General features: G+C 36.0%; 1 protein-coding gene across 1 annotated transcript in view; it reads right to left on the bottom strand.

Moving 5' to 3' along the window:
- Positions 1-3784: 3784 nt before the first annotated feature.
- Positions 3785-17365, bottom strand: part of LOC141434168 (uncharacterized) — a 500735-nt gene continuing 487154 nt past the window's right edge. The window contains exon 6 of the transcript XR_012452025.1: positions 3785-3882. The gene's annotated coding sequence lies outside the window, so the exon portion shown is untranslated. The remainder of the gene's footprint in view (positions 3883-17365) is intronic.

Here is a 17365-nt window from a genome sequence, read left to right as displayed (position 1 = left end):
CAGGTCACAGACAATTTGAATTGGGCTAATTGGCGCTTAGTGATAACACCGTTGATAAGTAATTGATGCGTTCACTTCCCATGCCGAAAAAAAAAAATGTTGAGAATAATAGATTTCAAAACCTTTTATACCCTCAGGTAGTATGACAAATAGGTGGTAGTTGAGCCAGGTATCATGGCTTAGTTATTGCCATCCGAGCCCTATGACCTACTACGGGACCATGCAGTGGAGGTGTGTAGAACAAAGCTAATTCAGATTAGTTTACCCTCGTCATTTATTAAATTATTATAATATTTGTATTTCAGCGTTTACTTTTTAGTTAAGTGCCACATTGCATCTACTTACAGATATTAATTAGAACCACCTATTTTAGGCTAGGGAGGGGAATGTTGCGCAAGCGGGTAAGTTGGGAAATAATTAATATCTCCAAAACTAAAAATGTGAAGTCAGAACTCAATATGGTGGAAATTGAGGTCCGCGGAAGGGGAAGACAATCCGCCATTACCAATCGCCACGTGACGCAAGAATTATTAGTCACAGGCTTCGTTTTTTTTTCTGACTCAAAAGTAAAAAACTGAAGTGGTATTTTTCTTCTAAAATTGCATGGAAAGATGTCTCAGGCATCAGGAAAGCTAATGCTTTGCTAATGTACTTAGCAAATTTACCTGTTTATTGTGTTTTAATGCCTATTATAATGTAAGTATTAAGTACTTATTTTATTTTAACCTATCATTTAATGAAAAACGTGGCAGGGGGCTAGATGGTCAGTTTTTTACGGGGCTAGTTGAGCGTTGTAATTACAACATTAAAATAATGACGATATATTTAAAAAATAAAAATAATAATACAGGTTCAACGATCACACCAACGTAGGTTTATTCTGCAGAAAAAAGTGTTAATTTGATTATAGGTAAATGAAGATTACATACATTATCAGAGATACCTAGTAACAAACACCAACTTAAAAATGATTCACGGGTCAAAAGCTTTCTGAATATGATTGATTATAAGACTGACTGTTGTTTCTTGAGAAAAATAAATAAATATTACGAAGAATTTTTTTTTAAGAATGTAATTTTTACCTTGCTCAACTTACCCCATACTCATGCTCAATTCACCTCACTGTCGAGGCAAGTTGAGCATGTCTGACTTAAGTCACTTTACAGAATTTTACTGCTACAGAGAGTAGAAACTATAGAGAGTAGAAAAAAACAGTCATGAGTCATTTATTCCCAGATAATTTTCCTAATAATCAAAGCAGGTATCATATTTCTAATGAAAACCATCATGAAATGAGAAGGTGATAGACACAAAATTGCTCAACATGCCCCTCCCTATCCTATTCCTTTTTTCCGACAAGCATTTATTCTGGGGGTGGATGGTTGTGCACATTTTTCACCCAAATGACTTGGTTGTCGGAAGTGCAGACGGTCGCGCGGCAGCCTCGTGTGCCGGAGGTAGAGCAGCGCCATCGTTCCACTGCGCCGTTGGAGCGGTACATCCGGAACCGGTAGCCGTTGAACTCTACCAACATTTTTCCTTGACGAGATGTTGTGAATATTGCTATAACATCAAACAATTTTTTAATGTTGACCGATTCAAAAATGACAAATATGAAAAATATGGTTGGCTACTGAGGTGCTAGCAAATGTGTTACTTTTCCTTTCTTTCCCACATTAACTACTATGTGTATAAATTCTTTATTGTACGTAAAAAGTAAAGTAAAGATTAGTAGTTAAAAACTACAGTCGATCTTATCTCTAGTAAGGGATCTTTTCCAGCTATCCTAGTTAAAAAAAATACAAATACATGCATTTTAAAGAGAATAATACTGCCGAAAAAATAGAAAATTAAATACGTTAATCCATACAATAAAATACAAATACAATAACTCTTTATTGCATAGCAAGCAGTACAGAAAACACAGCAGTAGAGGAAACATATTAACAAATACTTATTAATACATAAATAAAATAAATGCTAGCCATTCAGAAGTTATGAGAGTCCCTAGTCACCTGTCTCATACAGAACGCAAATCATTTATGTGAATTATGAAATGTTATTTTGCATATGATGAAGGTAGCAGAAAATATAATCCTAAGGCTATTTTGATTATGTTGTAAGTTTTGAAATAATTTTTATTACTTTTATAAACATAATTTATTCTGAAAGGCGTCATAAAAGTAGTTGTTACTTAATTAAAACAGAGAACTTAAATTCCTTGAATAAATATATGTTCATAATCACCAGACTCTACGATCAAACAGACTGGTGGAAAAGGGCATCAAAGGCAGCGGCCACAGTAGCGGGTGATCCGTCATGCCCACAACCATCTATCGAAAGTGAATGACGAGGATATGAGTTGAGTTTTAAAACGGATTATTTCCAGGCAGGGGCGTTTGTATATTTTTCACCTGCTTCAGTAATCTATCATTGTATTTCAACATAATATTCTTTTCGATATCAACTTCACAGTCAATTTCGTGCGCCTGTGAACACTTTATTATTTCATTTCGAACGTTCAACGTCAAATTTCCTTTACATCCTTTTTTAGAACATTGGTAAAAGGTTTCTCCATTGGTATAAATTTTCTTCCTGTGATAACGGCGTCCTCCACAAAGCAATGATTCGCCTCCTCTTCTTGTCGTTACAAATTCAATTGACGCATTTGGACAAACAATCGAATCGATTGATTGGTAACCTAGAAAAAGAAAATCCACTTGTATATCAAATATCAAAACACGAATAAAACATTGCCTTAAACAAGTTTTGATATAATAATTCATTCGTGAATGCAATTAGCTTAGTAACGTACTTAGTATTGTATTTTTTTTTGTGTATCTGTTTTCTGTATGTCTGGTGTACAATAAAGAGTCTTTGTATTGTATTGTATTGTAACGTACTTAGTAAAAAAAATAAGAAGTTAGATATCAACAGACAGAAAAAGACGTGATCAAACTGTTCGATACCTTGGGGCTCAAAGGGCGTAAAGGATGTTTGGGCGTAAAGGTACTCTCTATGGCATCTGATACAGTTTTTTTTCTCTATCGATCTGTTTAATCCACGCAAGGAAATTCGTTCATAAATGTCCTTTACGACCTGTGTTGTTTTAGTCCCTAAACACAGTTATTTTCAAATTTTGGGATATAAAGAACAAAAAAATTACTTTGTATAATCATCAATGCAGTAAATATAAAGTATTTTAAAAAACACCGGTATTAAAGCGACTCATATTTCCCTTTATTGCCTCGAAAAAATTTTAAGACATACGGCGTAAAAGCTAATTTATTCAAGTTTCCTTTACGATCACCAAATATTTTAACGTTTATTTTGATTCCTTAAGACCGCAGCCTAATATAATCAAAAGTATGGAATAATACGTTTTTTTTACTCTTTGAATCGGCCTAAGTTATTGCCATAAGAAGAAGTTGAACTTTCCTATACGACCCATTGAAAGCAAAAAAGTCTTTTTGAAAAGACTCCAAATAACCAATCATAATTTGATTGCTTAGTAGCGACATCTCTTGTCTGGGTGAGCGGTTGGTTCCGATAGAATGTGACGTCTCTCGATGAGAGCGAAAACATAGATGTTGCTAGTGCTGCTGCATAAGTAGCGTAGTAGAAATAAGCAACCTGAGATATGTATGCATAGGAAAAATTCGTGTCTAAATTCCTGTCCAGCGGTGGTGTAGGGGTTATAGCACGCAGCACGGATTGCTGAGGACCTGGGTTCGATTCCCAGCGCTGGTCTCTTTTTCTAGTTTTTCTGTGCATCCATGTCTCAGTTTGTATTTTCGATATGGTTTCACGGGATACCCGTAAAAGTAACAAATTTGGAGTTGAAATAAAAAAATACAAAAAGACTCCAAATAACCAATCATACTTTTATGTAACATTAGAAACAACAAAACTATTTTTTTTTTTTTCCCAGTTTTTTGCTTCTCCTGAAAAGTTGTATTTTGTGCTTTACGTTCTTTGAGCCCCAAGGTATCGTGATATACTAACTAAGATATTTTATATAAATGTAAAACACAAGACAAGACCTGAGACTTAGTTACGTAAGCGCTTGTGTATACATATTCATGTTGAGTAGCGCAAGTATATAGTTTGAGAAAGGGAAAAATAATCAAAAATTAAAACAAAGAATTGAACATAGGAAAACTTTTATAATTATATATTCTCTTCTGGAAACTATATGGAAAAATAAGCGACCAAAAATGACCGACATCCGTCCGACTCCGTGAGCTCAAAAAAACCTTCGGATTAAAGAAGCATGCTTCGGGTATTGACGACGACACGCGATCGTGATATGCGGTTCTGTTCTGTTATAAACTTGCAAAACTTTTCAAAGTTACAGTAAAAAGTTATGTAATGAATAACCATCAGTACAAAATAAAGCTTACTGTAATAATATTACGCTTCTTTATCTTTTTCTTATTTTAATACAATATGACTTTTTGTCAAATAAAACAAAATCAGTATTTTCGAATTCTTCCATCGTTAATTTAAATTAGAACACCCCGCCTTAACACACTACTTTTATTTGGAAGTTTTATATGGAGCTGTTGTTATACTGTATCTACTTCTACTGGGTATGTCAAATGAATTTTTTTGTCTGCTTTCGTTTAATATTTTTTTATGTACTTTTCGGAATCCCCGTTGCTTCTATAACTCCGTCTTGAACCTTATTAAAATACTAGCTTTTGCCCGCGACTTCGTCCGCGTGGAATAATAACTTTGGGAAGTATTTATTTATTTAGGATACCTATTCTGCCAATAATAGCACATAAACACTTCCACAGTTTACTGAGAATAACCTATTTTTTAATACATTGCTATAAATATAAACTATTTTTTTTTGTGCTTCCATCCATCCATACATCCATGTTCTTTGGTAAAACATAAATATTTTGCCGGTAGCCACTTTTTAGCAATACGACGTGTATTTTACCCTACCAACACAAAAGGACTAATTATTATTCTTCTAGTGAACTCTTGACACCTTACGTCCTATATTGTAAGTTAGGAGGGTAGGATTATAATTAAAACGGCATTTTGACTAAGCATAGCTACACATATTTCCGATAAACATACTTATAGTAAATTTGTTTGGAATTCCTTAAGAACTTTCATCCCCATATTTTCAAGTAAATAGGTCGAAATTTTGAAAGCGCCGGAAAAAATGTTTTTTGGGTTCCGTAGCTCAAAAGGAAAAAATGGAACCCTTATAGGATCACTTTGCTGTCCGTACGTCCGTCTGTCTGTCAAGATCCTCTATCTCGTAAACGCGCGGAGTATTGGTATCGAATTGAGATTAAAACCTTAAACTCAGGTCAATAGTCCCGAAAGCTGTGAAAAAATCAAACTTCTAAGTCAAGGCAATCAAAAGCTACAGTCATTAAAAGGTGTGTCCATTCAAATCGCCTTAACAGAAAAAGTTATAGGGCACTTCCGGCTGTCCTAGAAACTTGTTTTTTTTTGCATAAAGGTAGCTCTTATATAGCACAATAAATAAGAAAAATCTGGAAATCATAATTTTTCATGTCTGACTGTCGATGTCAATAAGCCATCTATAATAACCCCACATTGCGTACATTTTGCTATGAGTTTAAAGGGCACCGCTAACACTGTATCATCTCCTATGCTAACATGCCCTCGATGGTAAAAATTTCAAAAACGCTTTCTTGAACAAATATCTATTTATTTCTTATAATGTCCAAATGCCATAAGTTTCACAAAGAACCACCGATTTCTCTTCGACAATGACGAATCTTCCATATAAACTTTCATCCTATACCGGAAAAAAACGCGCGAAAAAACATCTATTTATCTCTTATCACGTGCCCAAATGGCTAGTTTAATAAAGATTCATCGATTTATCTTCGATAATGACGACCTTCCATATAAACTTTCATCCCCTATTTCGTCCCCTTACAGATCGAATTTTCAAAAAAGCTCAAACAAATAACGATTTATTTCTTATTAAGGGCCTAAATGCTTTCTGTTTTATCTTCGACGGCGACGAACTTCCACCATATTAATTTTCATCCCCTATTTCAACCCCTTAAAACTTTTTTTCGGATAAAAGGTAGCCTATGTTATTTCCTAAGTCTATATCTCTGTACCAAATTTCATCCAAATGTTCAGCGGTTGTCGTGCGTAACGACAGACAGACAGACAGACAGACAGAGTTACTTTGCTTTATAACTTAGTATGGAAGTATGGATTTTACGATCAATACTTTTCTCAAAACTTTCAGCTTCTTTACAAAATATTTATATACATTATAAACAATTTTCCGTGATTGGCTATTATGCCCTGTTTAAGTTGACTCTCCATGGAAATCAATTTCCAAAAAATAACAAACTAAATAAATTATGTAAGTGGTGGTTTTAACTGCTCTATATAAATCAATGAAATTACAACGAGTGCACTCTTCGCGTGATGGATTGCAACTAAGTCAAAAAGACAATTTGTCATTTTCTACTAACGAATCCTTCCGATTTCCCCCGAAACCCGAAGGTTTTTCTAAGAGCAAACCGATTGTACATTTTATTTGTTTCACATTGGATTTTCTGGTGGTGGATGTCGATGGCAGTTCTTCATGGAAACTACAAAATCTTCTATGGTGTAGATTGTGGCTGTACAACCAGAGGATACGTTTGTGGAACAGCACCACCTAATCTTAACACCGGGGCCTGGTCGCGAGTAGTACGTATAGCCGTTGTGCACCAGCAAACGCTTCCCTCTTCTCGATGTTATGAAATATACTGTGAAACAATAGCGTTGAATGATTCAACAATCAGGAAAAAATATAAATTCTTTATACTTTGTACGTGTATTTGTAACACTATTTACTGTAAAAAAGGAACTATATCAGTGGCACTCATGAATGTCAAAAAATCTACCACCGATTCGGAAAAACCTCTGTTGAGAAGAATCCGGCAAAAAACTCAACGAGGTATATTTTTTTAAACAGATTTACAATATTATTAAATGATATCTATACATCACAAGTATTTAACACAACTTTATTTTTAACACAGTAGGTTCGCTATTTGAAGGGATCGTTAATGCGGATCGGAATTATTTCCAAATATCCCTGTCCATGATATAATCATTAACTTTATAATTGTATTGTAAAACTCTTTATTGTACATAAAACACATGAAAATAACAGAACACAGGATAATAAGATGTACAAAGGGGAACTTATCCCTTAAAGGGATCTCTTCCAGTTAACCTTTGAACGATTGACAGGATATTAGACACAAGAGTAGACACTACGAGTACAATGAAAAGATAAAAGAACCGAAATTTTAAATTAACTCAAACAATGCATTATAAATACATATACATATACAATCACACTAATACAATCAATCAATCAATTAGCTGAAGTACCCATCGTATAGCCGTACATTTTTAATATTGACATTTGACAATAAAAAACAAAGTTATGTAAATGGATTATGAAAATTTCACTCAGTTAATACAACAATTGATTGACACTTCAGGTTCCGTCGTATTCCGATTGAGATCCGACTTGTTCCGGTTGAAAACCATTATGTACATCTTTAAAAATACTTCTAAGTTTGTCAAGTGGTGGATGTGAATAAATATATGTGTCGTCGTATTCAGATTGAGATCCGACTTTTCCCGATTGAAAAACACTATGTACATTTGTATCAAGACTTCTATGTTTATCTGGTGGTGGATGTGACCGAATGTGGTTCCCATCGTAATCCGATTGAGATCCTACTTCTTGTAATGTAAAACGATTATGCAATACATCTGTATCAAGACTTCTATGTTTGTCTGGTGGTGGATGTGACCGAATATGGGTGCCGTCGTAATCCGATTGAGATCCGACTTTTCCCAATAGAAAACCATTATGTACAACATTTGTATCAAGACTTCTATGTTTGTCTGGTGGTGGATGTGACCGAATATGGATGCCGTCGTAATCCGATTGAAATCCGACTTTTTTCGCTGAGCAACTATTATGCATTACATTTGTAAAAAGACTTTTATGCTTTTCTGATGGTGGATGTAAATGAATAGTCTTCGTAGCAACTACCACGTCATTAATGGTATAAATACAGGCTCGACAGCCACGGATAGAGGATGAGGAACATGACCATCGCTGCTTGAGGCTGAACGTTGGCCGCGCGTAGTACGCGTAACCTTTGTACAGCAAGAGCCGCGTGCCTCTCGTTGAATGTGTGAAATGAACTGTAAAAACAAGAAATGTCGATTAGAATATGGGTATAAAACATTTTTGTGAATAATTGTAATTTACATGTCGAAAATAAATAAATAAGACGAGTTTATGTTACATGATTATATTTTGTTACATTTTACTTTATACCTAAAACATTCATAGTGCCACAAACGTTCGTTTTGTCATGCTAATTCAGTCGGCCTCAGTAACACAATATCAAGACAGCGTAGGGAGTCGCATCGAGAGATTAATAATCGATAAAGAGTGGTTAACACCTTAGTTAACATTTTTATTAGATGTTTGTTTACACTATAATTATATTCGTAATTTGACCGTCGAGGTTATAACACCTTAGTGTGATATACCTACTTTAAATTCATGGTTTGAAATTTGTCACTACTAAATAAAGTACCCTGTTTATTTAATGCAAACATGACACTTATTAAATCCAATAATTTTCATAAACACGTCGGCAGCATTAAGAAGAAGCCGTACGTTCTACATTTCAACGATGGGAACCGATTATTCACTAGGTGCTTGGTACTTCATGTACCTATTGTTTATCATGTACACAGTCAGCATGAAAAGTAGCGAATCCCTGTTTTACTTTGTCATATTAGCATATTTGACAAATTTGTATGGTGTTAACTACGTTTCTGTAAAACGACAAACTACAAAAGTATGCAACTACTTTTGATACTGACCGTACTTAATATGTGATGTTCAATAAAGGGTTATTGTGTTGTCAATAAATATATAGTAGATTGATATCCAACCTCCAACGGTAGGTACCTTTCGACCTGGCCACTTGCCACGGCCGACTATAAAAAAAAATCGAGTTGGTTACGACCAAGGAGCTTATATACAAAACTGGAGGTTGAACGCCGAAGAAAGAAGTTTGACCTTTATTACTTATTTATATATTCCATCTCTTTCTTTCACATTTCACGAATGACTTCCATCTCTTTCTCAACCTAACTAAAGAAATAGCTGGAATATGTTCGAGACGTAATAAAGATCAAATTTCTTGTTTCAAACGGATGTTCGGCGTTCAACCTCCAGTGTTGTATATAAGCTCCTTGGTCACGACGTGTATCTAGATGGCCATGCCGAAACGTGAAAAAAAAGTGTCATTGACGTAACTCAATTATCTTCGACTCCGTGGCTAATCGAATTTAAAAAAAAAATACTTTTCACCCTAGAGATGAAAACGCAATTTTCCACCGGGCTATCTACCCATGAAAATGAAACTTTCCGAACAGGAGAGATGAAAAGTTTAATTATTTGCCAACACAAACAATACAAGATAGGTATTACACAAAATAGAAATAAACAATAAAACTTATAATTAACTTATCTTTATTATTTTCTCTAAGTAGGTACCAATCCCTTGTACTGTGACAAGAAGATTGCATTTTATAATATTAAAATTAACGTAATTGAATCTTTCTGCTTCCAAAAAATAATCTTTGTTTATAATAATTACAAGTAAACTGTCGTTTTAGATATTTTCTAGGATAATACATCATTTAAATATGACCGAATCCATTTAAAACTAAATCCAATAGCACGGTATATGTTTCCTGCTCATTCTTTGTCTGTTTTGGATAGCACTGTCACCGGCGGTGGATGATCATGGTCATTCTTCTCAAACACTACCTCGTCGTCCAAGGTACAAAGGGTCGCTCGGCAACCCGCTTGGGATGAGCAATACCATCGCATTTTGGCACTGTTTCCCGGTCTATGGTAGTATGTGAACCCTTTGTATATCAGCAGAGGTCTACCTTTTCTTGATATCGTGTAAACTACTGGAACAATACAATTAAAGTTATTAGTGACAGCTACGAGTGATTTAGGCTTAATACACACTGTCGACTGGCCATCGGGTTTCTGTTAGCGGAAACAGTCAGCAGTGTATATTGTTTACAGCAACCGCTCAACCGTTTGTGCATCGCCACTTACAGAACGATTTACTTAGGTACACTTCCGGGTATTAAGTAAATATGGCTAGAAATATACCAAAGCGATCTTGAAGCGGATCCGAATCTCTTACATCTATCGAAGCGGAATCGGCTTAAGCCGACCAAAAAACGGCGTTATGTCCACGCAATAAGAGCGAAAAAGACGTCCTCCCGGCGGTAAACGTCGTTTCGCGTCGGCCGAACCGATCGACATCTTTTTCGCTCTTATAGCGTGGACTTAATAGTACATTACTGCAGAGGCCGCGAAATAGGGGATTGCCGGCCGAGTAGTCATAGATGGCCGAGTGTTAACGAGGCTATCTAGAGATACGACGCCGACGATCCCAGTTCGCGGACGAGGCTTGTATAGTACTTTTCTCAAATAAATCCAAGCAAATAATACCATGTCACTTGATGATGAAGTCACATCGGAAACAATATCATTTATATGAATTTAGAACCACTCGTTTTAGATATTAACCGTAAAAGTACTTGTTTTTTTTTCTCTATTCCCGCCAATATACTTTTTTTCAGTTATGTTTTTTGTAAGCTGTTAGGTTTAATATTTTTGCCGCCAAATCTTGAAATGATTTAATTTATTAAAAAAATGACTAAACCCTATTAATTGGTTATTTATTTGAATAAATTATTAAGAAAATTTTCACGCTTGTTTACTAATATTGAATACCCGATGAAATCCAATTAAATAATCTAGCTAAATAATAGATTAAAAAGTAAAATGCACATTCACGAACTATGTTCTTCGTCAATAAAAGAAATAAAACACACTGATACAAAAGACAATCTCTATGCTGGCCATGGCCAGCAATGTTGTTTAAAATTCCATTACCATCCTCTAATTTAAAATTAGAACGTTCAATAAGTGCTATAAATAGACGCACGAAGATAAAGGACCGCTTTCATTGAATCGGATTAGATCGGACAAGTTCGGTCGGCCGCTAAGCCGGTACGCTGGTAGATCCTAAATGATTCTCAGATTCAAAAAAGTCATTATGACCAATCGGTCTTCAGGACCTCAGTAACCAAAAATATTTCTAGATGCTTTTAGGAGGAATAACCGTAAATTATTCGTTAGTAGTCTTCTTAGATGGTGAGGGGAGAGGCTACAATAGAGAGATCTCTCTCTAGGCAGGTGTGCCTGGGGACCGAAGTCCAAAGGACGAGCGTCGGAAGTTGTATAATATGCGTCCGAGTTGAGAAACTTCGATAGCGACATGTAGAACTAGGTTGGAGTTTCTATGTGTATATGTGCTCACTAGATGGCGCTAGGAGACGCTACAATGGCATGAAGACAGCTGAAAGGAACTAAATTCTACTTCTTGCTTTCATTTTATTTAGAACGAGGAAACATACAAACAAATCACACACACACAGGTATCCTATCACAGGTTCACTCACCTAAAAGGAAGTCCCTACCACTAAAGTAAATTGTAGACTGGTTAATAAGGAAAATAAACAATTTTTCATTTTCAAATCTCTTAACTGTAGGCACGATTGGTCAGCAACGCCGAGAGGATACTTAATATATAAAAAAACTTAAAAATTGGAAGCAACAATCTTTATATTAAATATCTGATTATTATAGATTTGATTATTTACTGTAACATATCCTCATATATGCACGATTTTCAATTACTGTTCAGGCTGGTGATTATGTTGGTTTCGATAGAAGACCTGGTTCTCGATGGTGTAGACGGTGGCGCGGCAGTAACGAGTACTGCATCTATATCTGATCTTGCCTCCATATTCGAAGTGCCGAGTGTAGGTGTGCCCACTGATCTTGATTGCTTGCCGCCCTCGTTTAGTTAACAAATGCTTTACTGTAATACAAACTATTTATTAATCTCAAATAACTCACTCAAAGCAAACAATATGACATCTTTTCGTCTAATATTCCTCAATGTCTTAAAACTGACTGTCTTTAACCAGTGCCCGTTGCCATTAATCACTATGGTTTCAATGTGGTCGCTAACTATAAGCCTTATAAGGTTCAAAGTCACTCAAAGAATGAAAAGACTGCTCAAACTTTCTATACTAGGTAGATGGGATCAGGAATGAGGAGATTCGCAGAAGAATCGAAGTACGGTACGATTATCTCCACTTTGACACTCGGCAATTCTACAATGATTGAAATCAAGATTTGGTCATGGCCACGACAACGTCTTATCCCTTCGCCTGGCGCCGCCATTTTGCTCATTTACGCGCATCTGGCTCCTGTACCGCTCCGTGAGAGAAGGGATAGGCTAGTTATGGCGGCCGCCATTTTGCAAGTTTTACCACATTTGGCACAGGTCTAGGAAGGACAATTTAAACTAGTCTTCGATGTTTAGAAAAACTTAAATTTTACTGCTTTTATGTATTATAAGCGTAATAAAATGTAGCATTTTAGATTCTTAATTAAGTACGCTATCATATTGAATACGGTAAATATGTATAAAGTGTAAAAAATAACACAATATTGTAAAGTAAATATATGGTCATTGTATTTTTTCCAATTTTCGGTTTAAAGAAATTTATTACTCTCAAAAGAAATGTACATTTCACTTAATGAGAAATCATGCATGTTAGTAGTGAACGTTATTGATTTATTACAATACATTATACATTACATCACATTAGTGTTGTTAATTCATTTCTACATTAAAACAAATAGAATAAGCCAAAAATTTTCGATACATATTCTACCATAATTGATAAATTATACTTTTTCTCATTAATATTTGTATTTTGTTTACAATACTATACCCTAATTTAAAACATACAGTCATAAAATAACCTCACTCCATACATTTTTTTAGCAGTAGGAGCATTACTAAATATGGGCCTTATCAGGCGGCGTCCCGCCGGTGTTATAAAGTGACTCATGTTTCAAGATTAGTTCTGAGAGAGACGTGGCTCAAGTGGCTCATGTTTTTTGTTTATTCGTAAGTTCGGTTCATATAGTTAGCCTATACAAATATTTACATTCATAAAGTAATAAGTTTGGCAGCTTGAGACATAAACATAAAGCCCTCGAAAAACGACTCTAAACAGGTACTCACAATGAATGACCTGTAAAACAATTCCAGATTATCTTTTTTTAATACTGATAACATTTTCTAAAACTAGATTTATTATACTAAAGTAACGACACAAAATCAAAACGTGTTAGCATAGAAAAATATTTGAGAATTTATAAACAAAAACACCCAATTTCTACTCTCAATTTGGTCTTAGAGCGGCTACAATAGTATGGATACGACTTTCATGAATTCCCTAGGAGGAAAAGAAAAAGTCTTGTTTATCATTTCAGGTAATATACTTAGTCAATTTTTAGCAATTATTTATTTATTATTTTTATGGGTATTTTTTATACCTTTTAGGCACTTATGTTAAGTTTCAGTAAAAATGGCAATACATGTAGGTTTATAAATAAATGTATGTAATCGCGTTCTCGAAAACAGCTGGAACGGTTTTAATGTAATCTACACTAATATCATAAAGAGGAAAAAGATTTGATTGTTTGTTTGTTTGGAACGAATAGGCTCCGAAAGTACAGAACCAATCTGAAAAATTCTTTCACCCTTAGAATCCTACATACACTCCGGTGAACATAGGCTATAGGACATTTTCAAAAAAATTAGGGATCCGTATGTAATCTTCGATAATGTAACCCATGGTGTAGAAAAAAATAAGCTGCGTAATCTATAGATGGTAGGTGTAGGTGTAGGGTAGTTATAGAGTAGGTGTAGGGTAGTTGTAGGGAGGTGTAGAGTAGGTGTAGGGCAGGTTTAGGGTAGGGTAGGTGTAGGGTAAGTTTAGAGTAGCTGTAGGATAAGTGTAGGGTAGCTGTAGGGTAAGTGTAGGGTTGGTGTAGGGTAGGTGTATGGTAGGTGTAGGGTTGGTGTAGGTTAGGTGTAGGGTAGGCGTAGGTTAGGTGTAGGGTAGGCGTATATGGTAGCTTGGCTTATTCATTGACTGTTGCGGATCGAAGTTCGCGCGGGTCAGTTATCAACAATATTGGGGTTTTTGGTTGGTCTACCAAGGTTTCATGTGAGGAAAACACGTTTTCCTGAGAAAAATAAAAAGTAAAGATAAATAAAAATGTATTTTTTTATTTATTTTATTATTTGTGCGGTTTTTTGAGCTTTATGCGGAATGGCAAGATGTTAATGTCCGATAAGCTTTAACCGAATATGGTACCTAATAGCTTTGTTTAGGCATGTAAAGCAGAAAAACACCTAAACGCACACACGGCTTTATTGCACCCCGCGCAAAAAGTTGTTGTGCGTTTATGGCAAACTTTGCACGCACGTCGTTGTCGGTTTGAGCTTCTCGGAGTAACCAAAAATGGGTACTCGGCCGGGTAATGGTATTTTGCCTCATAGATACCTTTTCCGGCAGGCGTGGGCATGACCGCAGGTTTACCGTGCTTTTCGAGAATTGTATTTATGAGCGTGCGTCGAAAATTGCGGTGGGGCAACTTCACCGTCGCATTTTTTTTATGAATAATGTACGCGTTTAATGTCGACACATTTAGAAGTCGCCGAAACAATTTCTTATACCAGATGCGCGTTCTTTTCCTTTCTATCGGATAAGTTGCGAGCATTTGATCTTTTTTGTCCACGCCGCCCATACATACATTGTAGTCACGAATGACTATCGGCTTTGTGGTATTATCAACAGTGGAGACGGCGTTGCCGTGGTAGGTAGAGATCGTTGCCACGCGGTTTTGATCTCTCCAGACCATTGCATCGACGTCTCCACTGGTGAATCCTGCTATTTGTCCGGGCCGCATGCTTGTTTTTGTCAAAGTAGTCAACTCCACTGGGACGAGTTTACGGTTAGTCCGCAAAGTCCCCACACAGTCGAACCCAATGGATTTCAGTTTACGGGCAAGAGCAGGTGAGTTGTAGAAATTGTCCATCCACAACGTGTACCCAGCGTGTTCTAAACCTTTGATAAGGTCTAGAACAAGCGCCGGTGTACTTGCTGTGAATGGATCTTCATCCTGTGCAGCCTGAGGTGTTCGTGGTTTGGGAGCGTGAATCTGGAATCGCCACAAATATCCAGTAGCTGATTCGCAGATTTCATAGCTCTTGAAGCCCACTGCTGCAGCTTTATTAGGGATAAACTGGTTAATATCCAGCCTCCCTTTCCACTGCAGCAGTGATTCATCAAGAGCTATGTTTTGTTGCATTTTGTACAAGGCCGAAAACTTGGCGTTCAAGTGGCTGATAACAGGCTGTACCTTGAACAATTTGGCTTCTGGTGCACTGAGATTTAGCCCTATCATGTTTGTAGTGGAGTTAAAGTGCAGGCATTTATTAAGGAGCTGGAATCGCCGCAATGACATATTTACGCAAAAGCCTGGCGTGCAAAATATATCCATCTCTGTGTTCCAGTAATCCTCAGTTCTGGATTTTATAACCACACCCATTGCCAGGATAATTGCCATGTAAATATATAGTTCGTCGGCAGTTGTATCTTTCCAATCAACTATCCTACTGTTGAGACACAGCTCACCCGTGTGCATCATTTTTTCGGCAACTTCCTCAGCATACAGATTTGTTTCGGTTGCTACAAACTCCATGAACTCCCGGTCCCAAATTGCTGTAAATATGTCGTAAGGATCAGTTACTCTAATGGTAGGACCGCAGTCTGTAGGGCGAAATGGTTCCCTACGCGTTTCGGGTGGAATGGGAGGATTTGGAAAGGATCTCCACTCAAAATCTAAAAAATTATGAGGGCGATAAGATTCCGAGGCAGCAGATGATGGAGCAGCCCTCTCCGCAACTTGTACATCCTCATCTTCGGGAGCAGATGATGGAGCAGCCCTCTTCGCAACTTTTTCCTCTTCATCTACGGGAGTCTCCCAGAGCACCCGTAACACTCTTGGAACGAGCACAGGAGCTTCAAGTTCATCATCTTCACTATCGCTCTCTTCTTCACTTCCTGACAGATTTAAACAATAACAATTTAGTACATCTTTAATTTCAGCGTCCTAGTCCTAACTAAATTTCAGGTAAATATTATACGGCTTTGTAGTAAGTATATTAGAAATTTCTAGTTTTGGCAAAAAGGAATCTGAGCGAAGTTCAGTCACCTAGTTACTGTAATTTATTTATCATATTTAATCTCACTTATTCATAAAAATAGTTGTTTTGTATTGTAGATTAAACTATACCAACATATCTCTTTACCCTAGGTCTCTAATAAATGTTCCTACCCAGCCACCAATTTTATATAACAAAACAAAGTATTACAAAACATCGTGAAACTTTAGAATCGTTTAATATTTGGGCGTTTTCAAAAAAAAAGTGTAGGTAACCTTTCTTCTTTATTGAAATTTTGGATAAAATATGGTTTTCCATACTCAGAGTCAAGAGCACAATCGATCCCGATAGTTAGAAAAAAAACTTAAAAAAAATATTAGTTTTGCGACGTTTTTTTCATACACTCAGTATGGGCGTGACAAAACTGACTCATAAAATTTTGTATGAAAAAATGGTGTCATGTCATGATCGGAATTGATTGTGCTCTTGATTCTGAATAGGAAAACCATATTTTTTCCAATATTTCGAAAAAAAAGAAAGGGTACACTTTTTTTTAAAACGCCCATTTATGAATCTTAAAACCAGGAGTCTACCTACTTACAGTTATTTCATAATAATTAGGGATAATTATGTAGTAATCACGACAATCTACAATTCAGAAGAAATTATATTTAATCAATCATCAACACCAGTTTTGGGGCTTTGTTACTCAGCGTCGCCTTGCTTGCTTGTTGTATGTCAACAACATAACTCTGCAAACATTTTTCCGAGGCGGAGGCGATTTGAGAAGGGAAGTGGAGGCCAAAGTTACATTCCAACCCTATTAATTTATTAATTAATCACATTATAATATCGTATTAAATATTTTTAATTACCATAACATTATGACAATAAATCCACGTCTTACTTTACGAATGTCCTCACAACTGTACAATGTTCTTTTTTTTTCTAAATTGGTACTAAATTTAGTTTAACTATAAAAAAAAGCCGCCTTTTTTTTCACTAAAACTGTGCTAAATAAAACAACAGTCAGAGATCTGGATTTAGTAACCGTCGTCGGTAGGAGGATGGTTGTGGCAGTTTTTATAGTAGATCAATTCATCCTCAACTGTGAACGCGCAGGC

The sequence above is a fragment of the Choristoneura fumiferana genome, chromosome 13 (genome assembly GCF_025370935.1).
Source record: "Choristoneura fumiferana chromosome 13, NRCan_CFum_1, whole genome shotgun sequence".
Lineage (NCBI taxonomy): Eukaryota > Metazoa > Arthropoda > Insecta > Lepidoptera > Tortricidae > Choristoneura > Choristoneura fumiferana.
This window is presented reverse-complemented; position numbering and strand designations above follow the sequence as displayed.